The sequence below is a fragment of the Schistocerca gregaria genome, chromosome 3 (genome assembly GCF_023897955.1).
Source record: "Schistocerca gregaria isolate iqSchGreg1 chromosome 3, iqSchGreg1.2, whole genome shotgun sequence".
NCBI classification, from domain to species: Eukaryota; Metazoa; Arthropoda; class Insecta; order Orthoptera; family Acrididae; genus Schistocerca; species Schistocerca gregaria.
This window is the reverse complement of record NC_064922.1, coordinates 848,126,644-848,143,906: the sequence shown is the minus strand read 5'-3', so window position 1 is coordinate 848,143,906 and position 17,263 is coordinate 848,126,644.

Here is a 17,263-nt window from a genome sequence, read left to right as displayed (position 1 = left end):
ACTGTAACTTATATCTGGCTGTGTTCTTCAGCTACTGTACAAGACTGTACAAGACTTGTGTCTTGAGTTAGTTCCAATTTCAGATTAACTTCCATCAGTTTGCTATAAAATGTTGAATGTTGAATGAGTCATTAAGCTCTTTGGATAATGATATTTCATATTTATCCAAAGATAATTCTTTACTTCATCTAAGTCTTTCATATGTTGCTTTGCTAACAGGTTCTTGATTTCTTGCATTTTATCTTTAGTTTTGCAACAAATTAATAAATCATCAACAAACACAATTACATAAATTACTTCATTTACAGCTATTAGTACATATAGCCAATAATCACACTTACTTCTGTCAAATTTTAGACTTTCCAAAAACACACCCAAACAATCACATACAAAAAATTTCTCTCAAACCATGTACCCTAAATGAGTTAATCCTCATATAGTGAAGGTTGCTTTACATAAATTTCTGAGAAAATTTTTCCATTGAGAAATGCAGTCTTTACATCTGACTGTTAACAATCAAATTTTTTTAACAACAGTATAACAGCTACAGTTTTAATATTTGAAGCTCTCGAATGAATACCAGCAGAGCTTTTTTTATTGAAAATTCTTTACATCTGATCTTGCTTTACAACTGTTTCCAGATTTTCTTGTAGAAACCAAGTTAACATCAAGAACATTTACATTCACTATGTTAATTACTATTTTCCAAGTTTTATTTTTATTTACACATTTATTTACTTATTCATTGCTTGTTTCCGAAATTTTGACTGATTACTATTCATTTTTCTCATCAAAATTTTCTAGACTATTAGCATTACAGGAATTTACATAAATGCTGGTACTCATAACGTAATTATTACATTTATTAGGCAGTTTACATTCTACACCTGGCCTTCTGAATTCGCATTCTTGATCACGTTTTTTGATTGCTTCAACTTCCTACAATACTCTTTTCTTCCATTTGATCACCTCCAGATTAATTTTCTGAGCGTTTATAATCGGTATCACTAAAGTGTCTGGAAATCATAATTTTATTGCTACTAAATATTCTTTAACCAACTCCATCACAGCCTATTAAAATTCCCATGTTTGCTGTACAAACCCTCTTTTACTTTCTTAGTTGTTCTGGCATATGAACAAAAATCTTATTTCCATAAAGCTTCAAATGTTTAACACTATGTTTCATCCTAAACAACAGCTCATAAGGAGTTTTTCTGACAATAGTATTAACTGAAGTTTTGTTTTCAAGATACACTACTGAACAAATGTCTTCAGGCCAAAATCTCCTTATTTAAGCTAAAAGGCCTAATGACATACATGTAACTGGCCTATTGTATGTTCAACCTGTACTATCTAATTCATATAGGTATGGGGGGGGGGACACACATTTAAAATATTTTTAAATGAAAAATTCTACTTTTGACTGTTAAAACATTATTTTTTGCGATTGCAGTTCCGACATGTTCTCATTTTTAAGCAATGTGAAATGTAACCTACTCTAAAATATGAAGCTACAACATACTGTGAAACAGCAAGTGCATGAGGTATTGTGAATTTATCAGCTGTTCCATACATTATACACATAATAGAGCTGGTGAAGTAATGATGTAAACACTGAAGTTTAAATTTCATGCAGTAGATGTGGTTACTGGCTGACAAAAGCGTCTAAGATGTAAAGATTTAACAACCAAAAACGGAATAATTTCATTAAAAGATTTTTATGGAGGCTTTGGATCCAGTTATCATCCAATTTCTACATATAAAATGATTCCTTATGTTTTATAAATTGATAAACATCTGAATTTAAGTATTCTTCCCCACTGTTACATCTAAATTTCTTAATACTCTCAGTTTTATTAGTTAATTTGCCTGTTTCATTAACATAGTCAACGAAATACTCACAAACTCGATTTTTAAGTCGGACAATGTAGACTCTAGTTACTCTACTTCAATCATCAATAAACATAAGAAAAAATTTTTCCCAACACAAACCATGAGTTACGTGAAGTCTATTTAAATCAGTATTAGTAATCTCTAATGTCTCTTTTGCTTTGCCCCTGCTGTTTTAAAAAGATACATTGTTCACTTCATTTTCAATACAGACTTTACATTTCATAAATTGTGATTCTGTATTTGTTGACGATTCATTTAGTTACTGATGTTTACATAACACATTTAAATCGTTAAAAGTTACATCCCTGTGTAGGATGCCATTTGCCCTTTACTATCACACTATTCTTATGACTCACAGTATTAGGTTAGTGCATAATTTCATAATATTTTTGTTTTTCATGTTGGTATTCTGTGTTTGGCCATAATGCTATTGGGCAGATCACAGCAAGAAAATGGTTTTCTCATTTAAGGGGGATCATTTGACATTAGTGACTCTCCACATTCAGGTAGACCTTTGGGGTTTGATGAAGACCATGTCAGTGCATTAATCCACAACAATCCAGGGCAGTGCACTCAAGAAATGATCTGTGATCATTCCACCATCGTGCAATATTTGCATGCAGTGGGGAAGGTTCAAAAATCGAGTGTATGGGCACTGCATGCTCTAAGCCAAAATCACAAAAATCAATGGGTCGCCATATTTGCATCTCTGCATTCTCGTCATCAATTGGCTCATGAACAACACTACCGGTACCTATCATGTTTCGTTACTGATGATGAGAAAATGTATCTTTATGCTACCACAAGGAAAAGGAAGGTTGGTTGAGCCAAAACAAAGCAGCAGCTCCCTGTACAAAGACCTGCGGAATCGAACAGTTACCTCAGCGTCTGCAGACTGTTGTAAATAGTGAAGGAATACATGTTATTGATGACTATAGTCTCTGTTATGTGTATATGGTGTTTTTATTAAACTTATTGGAAAAAGCTATGAACTTAAGTACCAATTCAGTATTTATGCTAATCTCTTTCTTATAAATTCTGTAAATTCTACTTGTCATTTTATACAGCCTGTCTTACTTCAAAGCAATCACAGCTAAGTTATAATCTTTATCAAAAAATTGAGCATTGCCTACAGATAGAACATGATGTTTTTCTATTATTTTAGCAAAAGTAATCAAATTTCTATCCATGTCATTGTCATAAAATACAATTTTTCATTTCAGTTGGACTTGTTTCACCATAAACTGGAAAGTAACTAATTACATGCCCTATTTTTACATTTACAGGCTCTTTAAAGTAATGCACCCAGAAAAATAATTCTGGTACCAGGCTGTGCCGAAGTTGAATGCCCACCAGAGCAAATGGACCTCGATGGACGATAGAGGGCAGTGCCGCTGGAATGTTGTAATCCACTAATGACTGTGCGACCGCCTCGCCACGTCAATACACTGGCCAAAAGTGTCTCTCTCTGCTGGCATAAATACCACCGCATCTCGACCGCTCAGTGAGTCGCATACTTCATCTGATAGCGTTTGTTACTATCACCATCGTACTACTGTCTACTCGTCGCCGACTTTGCTTTGGTATTGGTTTTCTCTTTGGTGTCGATTTGAATTGTGGCTTGTAGTTGAGCTGTTGACAGCGTCGTGTCCATATTTCGTTGCACTTCGTTGTTGCATGGGTTGCTACTGACTTGCTCTTCTTGCATCAGATCCGTCGTTCGGTCAGCCTGGTTGTTCGACTCTGTCGTGGGTTTTAGTTGTGTCTGCATGCAGTCTTTCCATCTTGCACTGTCAACTTTTCTCTCCTGTTTTCTGACGTGTACACCAGTATCCAGCCACTGGCATATATAGCAATAATTGTTGTTAATCTCATGGTCTAGGCGACCACTACCCAGTAACCCATGAGTATGTATGTTGTTGCCTGACTCATCACTCTTACATGTCACTGTGGGTTGTACCTCTGTAACAAGACTGCTCATGCTGGTTCCATTCTGTTGGTTGCCTCGCCTTCCATGATGCTGACTGCCTCTTGATCCATATTCTGCCAAGATGACCGCCGAGTGGGATACACAGGTATATTTCTTCCACAAGAAGTACTTATTTAAGAGTAAATAGTGTTTAAATTTAAATTGATTTTGTTTTGCGTACTTGCTGTAGTGGCTCTTCTTGTTACACAAGTCAATACTTAGCATTCCTATTGTGCTTTTTCTTAAAAACAACACGTGTTATTCGAAATGCCGACAGTCGAGAAGTCGATAAAAATTTTGCGTGACATATACATTGAAAGCTGTAATTAAGATTTCTTAATGGTATACATTTCGTTCAAATAAGACAGCTATTGGCTTCTCGCCATAAAAATGTAATTAATCTTTCCTAAATCGAATTTCTCAACACATTTAGTATTTGTTACTAGCTAAATAGAGCAAGCAAACGCTTAAAAACCTAACCAACCATCTTGGTAACACAAATTCTCTAGTGACAAAAAAACTAATTCATTCTGAAATTGTTATACCTCCACATCAGTAAAAAAGCAGTGGCAATAGCGCAAAATACTTCTAGTATCATATATATATATATATATATATATATATATATATATATATATATATATATATATATATATATGGCAATTCTCATGTCCTAGACAAACTGAACATATTCTTCAAAGATCAGCTTAATTCTTCTTTCGAAACTGACAGGTGGGGAATGTGGCAGCTGTTATAGGTAGTGAAGAGGGCAAAATTTGTTGCCAAGCTAGCAGGGGATATTCTCACTGGCATAGCCTTCACCTAAAGATTGGTACAGCAGATTTATGAAAGTACAAGGGGTGGATTTCAAGCCACTGATGATGAAATACCTGTTTATACAAGTAAAGGAAATATGTCTTTTTAAGAATAAATCCTGACAGTGGGTTTCTCTGCTTAAAGAGCATCTACAGCAGTTTAAAATATTCTGAAAAAATAACAAGACAGATTCTAACACTATGTGTCCTAAAGAAAAGGAACCAATTGGGAAAAGCAGCATGAGACACTTCAGAAACTTAACAATGCTTCATCAGAACACGCAATCAATAAAAAATAAAATACAACAACTTGAAGTTGAGCTCTAATTTTTGCACTGTCCTGCAGTTTATGTCATTCAACACTAGTGTAGATAAATACGTATTCGAAATGTGGCGCTATCACTGTGTGAAACGACGGACTACTGTTGTAGGAACAATTCAAACCAAGAATATATATATATATATAAATATATATATATATATATATATATATATATATATATATATATATATATATATATATATATATATAAGTTCGAATGAAGATATGACCTTAGTAAAGTAAGATAAGACAAACACATTGAAATATCAGCTATTGAGTTAACAGAGGTAGATAACAGCAATAAACTAATTATTTTGTATGTGAATCGATCCCCCAGTGATAGAGTGGGCACATTTTTCAATAAATTAAAAGACATTGTAGAAAAAATCTGGAGTAAAAAAGCACATATGATTTTGTGCAGAGACAAAACCATAAACACAAATATCATTAATGAAACTAGTAGAAAACTGATAAATACTAATTGGTCATGTGGCTGTGTATATGGACAGGATGTGTGATGTAGGTGTAAAAGATCTTGGACTGTCAGACCAATTCTGCCAAATAGTACCAGTAAAATTAGGTATGGAAAAATTCCATAAACTGCAAGCTTACAAAAGATATTTGTCAGAAATCAAAATATAAGATGTTTGAAAAGAACTATCAAACCAAAGATGGGATGCAGTGTATAGAGAAACCACTCTAAATACAGATGTCTCTATATTCTCAACATTATTTGAACCGAACTTTGAAATTGCACCAAAAAATAGCTACATCACAATCAATACCTCATCAAAACAAATAGATAACAGCAGGTATTAAGCATTTCTTCCAAACCTTCAAGTATCTCAGTTCTATGGAAAAGAGTCATAATTATCCAGAGTTTGTGTCACATGTACAAAAAGATTTATAGCAATGTGCTGATTGCTGCAAAAGTCATTTGATGTCAAAATAATATACAACACAGAGATAAATGCAAATTAATGTGGGATGTCACAAGAAAGGAAACAAGGAGAGACAAACAAAGAGGGGGATAAAGTAATAATTCATCCACATCGCTGAGCAATCTATATGACTGAACATTTTTCGAGTATTGCAAAGAAGTTACACCAAAAACTCTCAAAAACATATATAGCACATGTAAATAATTATGCAAATATACAATGATGTTTCCAGAATCCTTTCTTCCAGGAGTGCTAGTTCTACAAGTTTTGCAGAAGAACTTCTGTGAAGTTTGGAAGGTAGGAGACGAGGTACTGGTGGAAGTAATCAGTGAGGACGAGTCGTAAGTCGTGCTCGGATAGCTTGGTTGGTAGGGCACTTACCCATGAAAGGCAGAGGTCCCGAGTTCGAGTCTTGGTCCAGTGCACAGTTTTAATCTGCCAGGAAGTTTCAGTTACAATGATGTTGCTAACAACAATAGAGGATGAAGCCAGTAAAGCTGTATAGAAACTAAAAACTAAAGTCATTAGGCTTAGATGTAGTAGCAATGTGTGTACTGAAGTGATACATAGAGAGTATAAAAGCTCCCTAACAATCATAATAAACGAATCCTTCATTAACACCAGGGAAATTTCCTGAGTGTTTAAAACTAACAACAGTTGTACCTCAGCTACAGAAAGACAATGTACAAGACACAGAAAATTACTGGCCCATTTCCCTGCTGTCACCTTTCTAAAAAAAATAGAAACAATTATGAAATTCAGATTAATAAGATGTATAAAGAAATGCAACCTTTTACGCGAACCATAGTTTGGTTTTGCGGCACCCCCAATAGAGTTCCAAATAGTTTTTTTGTCAATTTTATGTACTATGTAATCAATATTATGTCAAACTATATTCAGTTTCTATTGATTTGCAATGTGAATACGTCAAATGTTATTGTGCTGTGTAGAAGTATTAATGTCAAACATTGTAATGATACTGGGTAAGTATCAGTGATAAGAGCAGTAGGTAGGTAGAGAGCATAGTTTCTGTTCAGTGGGATGACATCAGAGTGCAAGATGGGTAGGAGATATTTACTAAGAGCTGAGTGATGGAAGTGGTTGGATGTATTAGTGGCCGTGATTATGTGAAGCTACTTAGTACATAAAGTTGCATGGAAAGCATGAGCAGAGGAAGGAAACACCTGTCCATCAAGAACCTGGCCCTGAAAGTGCTGTGGTTAATGTAAGTGCACTCACCGAAGTTGAAATTGTTGAGCATTGTCACACACTCTGACTATAGAATCTCAGTGACTACGAAAAACTGTAGGATTGCATAAAATCATTCACATTGTGTAGAAACTGTGAGACATTACTGAGTGTCATGATTTTGATTGTTTTTCAAATAAGTGAGACAAAAACATTTTCCTATTATATTCTTTAACCTAACTCATTGTAACCTGTACAGGGTCCAGATCTTTCCTGTGGTGACAATCTGAGTGTCATATGTGAAAGATGAGAATTGAATATGTAAATTAAAAGTCTGCCAGTTTGGTTTGCTGTTTAAAATTTAATTAAATACAACAGTTAGAAATGCCTCATATAGTTAACTGTGACTTGCATAACAATCAGAGGCACTATGCACGTTGAGTTGGAGAATAAAAATAAATGTAAATTACGGGCAAGTGTATTGAAATAGGAATTATACACAAAATTTCTAAATATCATTGTCCTTGAGTGTGTTGGCTTGTTTCATATTTCACTATCAGTAATAAGTTGCAATTCTCTCAATCAAGCACATGATTAGTTTCCAGTGAAATTAATTTTCAAAGTTGATAAAGAATTATATTACAAGGTATTTCATTACATTTCAATTAATTTGTTTTTTCTCAAAAACTGCTAGTATGGAATAATCATTAGAATGAGGTTATGTAAGTGTTGTCGTAACGACAGAGAGCTTCCTTTCCACTAAATTCAGTGTCTTGTATTTAAAAGCACTTTCCAAATTATTTCATTTAGACAATTGCATTATACTATCTGAAGGTAATTATTGCAGTATTCGTTTAGTCTTATTTTTTGCTTGTGGTTTTAACTACATGTGTGTTTGCCTTTTGCTGCCATGTGACTACTTTAGTATTATCTCAAACAAATATGTTCAGGTTATTGCTAATTTATTGAACAGCAATTGCACAACTGGGATGGCCACTGTCATTATTAATCATCATAAATCATTTCTCTTGAGTTGTTGTGGACTAGTCGATTCTTGTGGTACCCCTTCTCTTTTAGTATTTCATCTGAGCAATTGCAGTAATTGTCAATTAAGACAACATGAAGTATAATAGTAGCAGAGTAGTAGGAGAGGAATAAGCTATTTTTCGGTACAGCTTGTTTTCCATATCTTTCCTCGATTGGTGTCAGATTTCTTCGATTTTCCACAGTAACCAATTAATGGAGAGGGAGGGGGGGGGGACGCCACAGTTTCTGAAGTGTAGAAGTACGAAATCAGCCATAGTGTAATTATTAAACTTGGTATTTGAAGGTATATTTTTAGAGCTCTCCAAGGCCTTTGATACTGTTGGCTATAAGGTTCTACTAAACAAGCCAGTGTATTAGGAATGAGAGGGGCAGCTAATGACTCGTTCTGATCATACCTAGCACATAGGTTACAAAGAGTAGAGGTAATACATAACTAAAATAAGTATACAGTTTTAGTAACACACATATCAGAACCATAATATATTTGTATAAGAGTTTCTCAGGGTAGCATTTTAGGACCAAGACTGTTCCTGATATAGATCAATGACTTTCCCCACCAGTGTTAGTTATAGGAAAGCAAGAGAGATCATTGCAGCCAAAGCAAATAAAATCACAAGGAAGTTTACTATTTGCCAATAATCAATAAAGTTACAAAGAAAACAAATGCCATGAATTTCAATTTGAAGAGGGAAAATGATACTATTAAATTAAATGTAGAGACAATTAAAAATGCAAAATTTCTTGGAATTAATATTGATTCTCAGTGGAAGTGGTGTGAACATACATAGATATTTACAAACAGAATGTCATCAGCATGTTATGTCCTTTGAGTCTTGTTGTCAGTGTGTAACAAACAGTGTTCTTCTGTTGTATTCCATTCATATGTGCACTCAATTGTTGGCTATGGTATTTATTTATATGGACAAATTATGAACACAGTTTTCAAACTGCAGATAATAGTAATGGAGCTCATTGTAAAGAACTGTTCAAAGCAATGGGTATTTTAACAGCCAGTGTGCCCAACTCATATACAAAGTACCTGGACTCTGCCTGTAAGCGAGCCCTCAGTGCATACAGGACTGGCCAAAGACCTCCATCTAATTCTGGTAACAGGACAACAGCGACTCTAAAGCTGGAACCATCAATATGGAGAATTAATTGATACTGTAAATCCGGAATGACTGGTTTTGTGGCTACACTGAGAGCCTGCTTCAATGCATCAAAATCTGACTGTTTGTATCGGACCACAGAAATAGCTCTCCCTTATGACTAAGCTGGTTAAGGGGGTGTTTGCTTGGGCAAGTTTTAGAATGAACTTCGTGAAAAAGTTAACCATTCTGATAAACTGTGTAAATCCCTTCTTGTCCAAGGGGGCGGAAAACTATAAATGTCCTTGGTGCACTTGTTATCAAGTTTTAAACCCATTGGCTGAAACGAGATGACACACAAAAGAAATCTCAGTGTAGGCTAAATTAAACTTAGTACATTTCACTATTAATCCTGTCTCACTAAAATTGGCTGGTAAGGACGATCACCATAGGTGTTGCTGTAAACAACCACATCACTGAGTTTCTTGTATACATAGTGAAAATTGAATCTGTCCAAGTCAGAATCTAGCAGATGTGATACTACTACACCACTTGACGATCTGAAGGAAACTGCTGAATTCGAACAAGTTTCAACCCATGCAGAAAGCAGTCAGAGGCTTAGATTGTAAGGTGCCAGGCAAATCCAACACCTTCCATGAAAACCCTGACATGATAAACAAATCCAGTAGTACGTCTGAAGCTCTGAATAGATCGTGACATTAAATTAACCAAAGTAATACGAGTAACGAGTGAGCAAATGGAATACCACAGACTAACACAAGAATGCCTAAATGCACGTCATACCTTCCAACCGTGAGACAGATGCAGTTCCGAGAGGAGAAACGAGAACAGAAGCTGAGAGCAGAACTATGTTAAGCTAGAAGACCCTACGATAAGGGACGGACTGGACACCCACGTCGCCAGCTAACCATTAGGACGACACCACCCGCAAGTTTTAGCGTGAGACTTTTCGTGTCTTTGTTACGTCAAGGACCACCCCCAGCCTATGTTAAAAGTTAGAGCCCTCCAGAAAAACAGTATAGATCGTACGATAACACAAAAAGGGCCACACCATCAGCAAGTTTTAGCGTGAGACTTTTTCGCGTCTTTGTTACGTCAAGGACCACCCACCATCCCATGTTAAAAGCTAGAGCCCTCCAGAAAAACAGTATAGATCTTACGATAACGCTTTTAGCGTGAGACTTTTTCGCATCTCTGCTACGTTGCAAACTTTAAAAACATTGCCCCACCACGAAAAGTATAACGTTTCTCATTGGATAGACAGAATTTTTGTAGGCGGAGCTTAAGGTTAACATTGAGACCCTGATTGGTCAGATGAAAACACAGCCAGATAGTTTTTTTTAAACCAACTTCGGTAAATTGTAGTAAGGAGAAGTAAGGTGAAGAGTTAATTCCGAGACGGCGAGCTGGATGGCTGCTGCGCCGGCCGCTGCCGCCCTGACGCTGCCTAAACACCGACAAGGTAATGAACGCACGCGATGCCACATTTTTGAGCGCATAAGGATTCACTCAGAACTGCAGAAGTCTCATCTGTTACACCCTCTTTTTGCGTAATACTAGTGTCGATCGTAAATTAAAGCTCATGGTGTTCACATTTGCCACTTTAAGTAAAAATCTGAAACACGATGATTTCTCTGTTATATAAGTATTGAGAAGCCACATCAGCCACTGTAACTTATGACAAGTTAGATAAGTAATTAAAGATAATTGAGGGTCACTGTAGACCATTTTGATAGTTTTCTCTTTTGTGAAACTTAATTTAAACCTAGATTATAGATGTGATATGGCATAGGTCGTCCTTCGATCCATTGTAGAACTTAGAGACCCATTCAGGGAATATTCGTTCACCTTTTTGTTAAATGCAGTTGGTTTTTACCATCCTGTATTGAAACATTTCCTTTTATCAATAGTGTAATTTATAAACAATGTTTTGTGAGTAGAATAAAATTTCCAATGGTAAACTTAACTGCTTTTTCGACGTTATTTTACCAGCTAACTAAAAATAGGAAAGCCTTGAACCCCTTCCACTAAATTTAGATAGTATTAAGAGTCTTTTACAGGGAGTGCAGTGGAGCTGACGCTGAAATCATTAAGCATTTGGTTATATCATCGCTAGTCTCACTGAACTCTTCTGAGTTCTACATGTCATGTGTGGTCTGGCGCCTCCTTACCAGCAACAGGTCCCAGGTTCAAACTTGTCAATTCCCTATAAAACATGCTCAGAGCGTCGTTGCGCGAAAGTGGTAGGGAGACACGATATAGAACAAACAGACACCACCATGAAAGTTTAGAATATTCTTCAGTTAGAGGTATCTGATGATGAGCTTGATAAAATCCAACAATGTGAAATAGCGCACTCCAGTAGATCAAGTGAAGCACGTGCGATTGAGCAAGGATACTAACTCCAAAACTACCTTCTCCTGTCCATGGCGGGCTTATAACGTTAGTCATTCCCTTAGGGAATGCATTTTTGCTGGCTATAATCGGTAAGGAGAGTAACACGCCAGATCCTGGTTGTGCATTGGATCTGATACTTAACTTCGTTAGTTAGACCCAAGCATCTAAATATCCAGAAATTCATTTAATAAACTATTGAATTTAGTCTTCCCCCAAATTTCTGACACCAGATTGGAAATTATTTGAATCAGCACTATTGAGTGAAGGAAGTTGACCATGACTACATGACCAATAATCCTTATTTAGATGAAATTTAAAGGCAAACTTGTATCTAGACCAATCTAAGATACAACCCATCTTGTCTATTAAAGTGCACCCCAATAGTAAATCAGTAGGTAAATGTTCAGTGATAAAAATTTTAATAGGCCTTGAGGATTGCTAAATTTTGTAATTAGTTCTTATCTCCTCCAATAAAGGTAACGACTGACTAATAACAGTCTGAACTTGTTTATTTAGTAGTATTAAAGTGGGAAATTTACAAATTTTACTTTTCTTAAGATACTAAGCAAGAAAATAATGCTGTCAGAATCCAATGATCTGGAGACTGGTTCCTGCTTAAGGACGCCACAGTAAAGGGTAGGGAATATTTACTGACTACAATTAACTTGTCACACCCCTTGGGTGGCCACCCTGTTCTCCATCCCTAACACCATTTACGAAAAAGTCACTTGTCATTACTTTTTTCACTTCTAACCTGACAATCCCGAGCAAAATTTCCTTGTTTATTACCCCTAAAACAATTTGCACGATCTCGTCCATGGAAGTACTCTAGTGATACTGAATGAAAGAGATTCCAGGCAAGTCACCGTTTTCCTCAGCGATCCTCCTTTTCCGATCAGCAAAACTAATGTTCTCTGTGTCTTGTGCAACTTGAGCCAACTGAAGGAAATTACCAGGTTTAAGAGCAAAAACCACCCATGAATAGTCTTCCAGCTGCATTACCTCAATTACATTAACCACAATCTGATTTTTACTGACATCACTGCATAATGCTAATTGGACCTGCCTAATATTCTGAATACAATTCACAAGGACAACGGCCTTGCTACAGTGGTAACACCGGTTCCCGTCAGATCACAGAAGATAAGCGCCGTCAGGCTGGGCTAGCACTTGGATGGGTGACCATGCGGTCTGCCAAGTGTTGTTGGCAAGTGGGGTGCACTCAACCCTTGTGAGGAAAACTAAGGAGCTACTTGATTGAGAAATAGCGGCTCCAGTCTCGGAAACTGACATACGCCTAGGAGTGCGGTGTGCTAACCGCATGCCCCTTCATATCCGCATCCAGTGATACGTATGGGTTGAGGATGACACGGCGGCCGGTCGGTACCGTCGGGCCTTCGTGGCCTGTTCTGGAGAAGTTTAGTTTAGTTTTTATAATTCACAAACAGTTCTTGATGATCTTTTATCAGAAAGTAATGTTTGTGAATTAATTAATTACTTAGCCTATGTGCAAGCCTTGGCAATTAGTCCTACGAAACAAACCACTCGAGGTATTCCCTTCTCGAATAAACTGGTCAATAATGCTAGCCAACAGACAATTAGTAAATGGGTGAATGATCTGAAGTGCTACAACATTCGGAATTTGAAGATCATTAACATGCTGTTGTAATTTAACCAGCAAAGACAAAAATTCTAAAATTTGTTTACTAATCTCCAGTGATAATTTGATAATCCCTTGTATAAAACGAATAGTATGGTTAGGCAAACAATTAAAATGCTTCCATATCTCCATGCCACCAGCATTCTTTGAAATACAGGTAGACTTATGATCACCCTCGAATCTTATCTGATCATCAAAAATTCATTTCCACTCCAATTGATTTAGAACGATTTTTGAGTTTCCTAACCTTCTCTTGCAACTCTTCATCTTCTGTGCTCCGCTTTACATCAGTATTAATTTTACATAAATCCTTTACCCAGTTACTTAAGAGGTCGAGATGAGCTTGCTCCCAAAAATAACTGGGCGTGAGATGTATAATTATCCCAAAGAAGGTCGTTCTTGTGTTGCACAATGGCAAGATACTCAACACAATCAATGATGACTTGACTCATTTAATTGAGGATGTTGGGGCTAAGATGAGGTGGACAGTCCAGTACACCACAAAGAATGTGCGCCAATACACTAACACTGCCTTTTGACCATCTAGTTGTAACTCTGCAGTTCGTGTACTAACCGGTCTTGCTTTTGGTGCCAATCCCAACCACATCTCTAATGGCGAAATTCAGAAGAGAACCACCTGAGAATAAAAACAATTGAACAGTACGCAGCATGCGAACAAACTTAAAAATATAAATTTTACATTTTATACTTATTCTCTTGTGTGACAGCTCACTCACCAATGTAACCACGCTCTGGTATTGCCAAAATGGTAGCTAGTGAGGAGCAGGGAGTGGTAAGGTGCCAGGCCACTTCACTTAGAAAATATGAACTAATTTTGTTTAACACCTTGTGCAAACTGTTATTATTATTTTTTAAAACGTAAAATTTGACAAACTCAGATGAATATAATTATTTATAACAATCCAAGAAAACATTTAGGGTTTCAAATTTGGTCGGTGTTGAGTTTTCAAATTGCGAGTTTGTGTACAGCTTAATCTCACTCAGGTAGCTCTGTCTCAAAATAAATTATATAAAGCACAGTGCAAAATCATGTACTTCTACAACGACAGACAAACACTTCAGTTAAGAAATGTTCCAGAATAACGCATCAAGCACCAGTTAACACCTATAAGCAGACCAAGTCAAAACAGGCAATGAGCAATTTTAAAAACAATGTGTAATAAAATTTTTACCTAAATCAAAGGAACATTTCTTGAATTCTGAAAAATAGGCAGTGATTGTTTCATTAAAGTGCCTGAGATCAGGAACAATTAGCTAAACATGGAATTAGGTATAATGCAAATCTCAGCCAAGAGAGGAAGTACCAATGTACGTAGCCAGACTCTGAGTCGTCATAGCTCTGGCTAGTTCTTTAAAACAATAAGTAAATAAAGTTTAAACAACAAAGCCTACATGGCTGAAACTAAAACATCAGGCAATAAATTGAACTTACATTAATCCTTAGTACAAATTAAATTACACATAAGAAGCACACAGAACACTAAAATTTTTAAATTTTATGCTTGGCTGGAGCAGCAGCCGTAGGATTAAATCTTCTTGAAAAATTATAAAAAACGTGTTTCTCAGAAGGAAATAGTGACAGCCAAAACACGTTAACAGTGAAAACATTTTAAGACGTATACACTGACGAGACAAAAGTAGTGGGATAGCGATACACTGATAGCGGTAGTATCACATACACAAGGTATAAAAGGGTAATGCACCGGTGCAAATGTCATCTGCACTCACGTGATTCGCATGAAAAGGTTTACGACGTGATTATGGTCGGAAGACGGACATTAACATACTTAGAATGCGGAATGGTAGTTGGAGCTAGACGCACGTGCATTTCATCTCGGAAATAGGTTGTTGTTGTTGTGGTCTTCAGTCCTGAGACTGGTTTGATGCAGCTCTCCATGCTACTCTATCCTGTGCAAGCTTCTTCATCTCCCAGTACCTAGTGCAACCTACATCCTTCTGAATCTGCTTAATGTATTCATCTCTTGGTCTCCCTCTACGATTTTTACCCTCCACACTGCCCTCCAATACTAAATTGGTGATACCTTGATGCCTCAGAACATGTCCTACCAACCGATCCCTTCTTTTGGTCAAGTTGTGCCACAAACTTCTCTTCTCCCCAATCCTATTCAATACTTCCTCATTAGTTATGTGATCTACCCATCTAATCTTCAGCATTCTTCTGTAGCACCACATTTCGAAAGCTTCTATTCTCTTCTTGTCCAAACTAGTTATCGTTCATGTTTCACTTCCATACATGGCTACATTCCATACAAATACTTTCAGAAACGACTTCCTGACACTTAAATCTATACTCGATGTTAACAAATTTCTCTTCTTCAGAAACGCTTTCCTTGCCATTGCCAGTCTACATTTTATATCCTCTCTACTTCGACCATCATCAGTTATTTTGCTCCCCAAATAGCAAAACTCCTTTACTACTTTAAGTGTCTCACTTCCTAATCTAATTTCCTCAGCATCACCCGACTTAATTCGACTACATTCCATTATTCTCGTTTTGCTTTTGTTGATGTTCATCTTATATCCTCCTTTCAAGACACTATCCATTCCATTCAACTACTCTCCCAAGTCCTTTGCTGTCTCTGACAGAATTACGATGTCATCGGCGAACCTCAAAGTTTTTATTTCTTCTCCATGGATTTTAATACCTACCCCGAATTTTTCTTTTGTTTCCTTTACCGCTTGCTCAATATACAGATTGAATAACATCGGGGAGAGGCTACAACCTTGTCTTACTCCCTTCCCAACAATTGCTTCCCTTTGATGCCCCTCGACTCTTATAACTGCCATCTGCTTTCTGTACAAATTGTAAATAGCATTCACTCCCTGTATCTTACCCCTGCTACGTTTAGAATTTGGAAGAGAGTATTCCAGTCAACATTGTCAAAAGCTTTCTCTAAGTCTACGAATGCTAGAAACGTAGGTTTGCCTTTCCTTAATCTTTCTTCTAAGATAAGTTGTAGGGTCAGTATTGCCTCACGTGTTCCAACATTTCTACGGAATCCAAACTGATCTTCCCCGAGGTCGGCTTCTACTAGTTTTTCCATTCGTCTGTAAAGAATTCGTGTTAGTATTTTGCAGCTGTGGCTTATTAAACTGATTGTTCGGTAATTTTCACATCTGTCAACACCTGCTTTCTTTGGGGTTGGAATTATTATATTCTTCTTGAAGTCTGAGGGTATTTCGCCTGTTTCGTACATCTTGTTCACCAAATGGTAGAGTTTTATCAGGACTGGCTCTCCCAAGGCCTTCAGTAGTTCCAATGGAATGTTGTCTACTCCGGGGGCCTTGTTTCGACTCAGGTCTTTCAGTGTCTGTCAAACTCTTCACGCAGTATCGTATCTCTCATTTCATCTTCATCCACATCCTCTTCCATTTCCATAATATTGTCCTCAAGTACATTGCCCTTGTATAGACCCTCTATATACTCCTTCCACCTTTCTGCTTTCCCTTCTTTGCTTAGAACTGGGTTTCCATCAGAGCTCTCGATGGTCATACAAGTGGTTCTCTTTTCTCCAAAGGTCTCTTTAATTTTCCTGTAGGCAGTATCTATCTTACCCCTAGTGAGATAAGCCTCTACATCCTTACATTTGTCCTCTAGCCATCCCTGCTTAGCCATTTTGCACTTCCTGTCGATCTCATTTTTGAGACGTTTGTATTCCTTTTTGCCTGCTTCATTTACTGCATTTTTATATTTTCCCCTTTCATCAATTAAATTCAATATTTCTTCTGTTAGCCAAGGATTTCTACTAGCCCTCGTCTTTTTACCTAGTGCCTTCACTACTTCATCCCTCAAAGCTACCCATTCTTCTTCTACTCTATTTGTTTCCCCCATTCCTGTCAATTGTTCCCTTACGCTCCCCCTGAAACTCTGTACAACCTC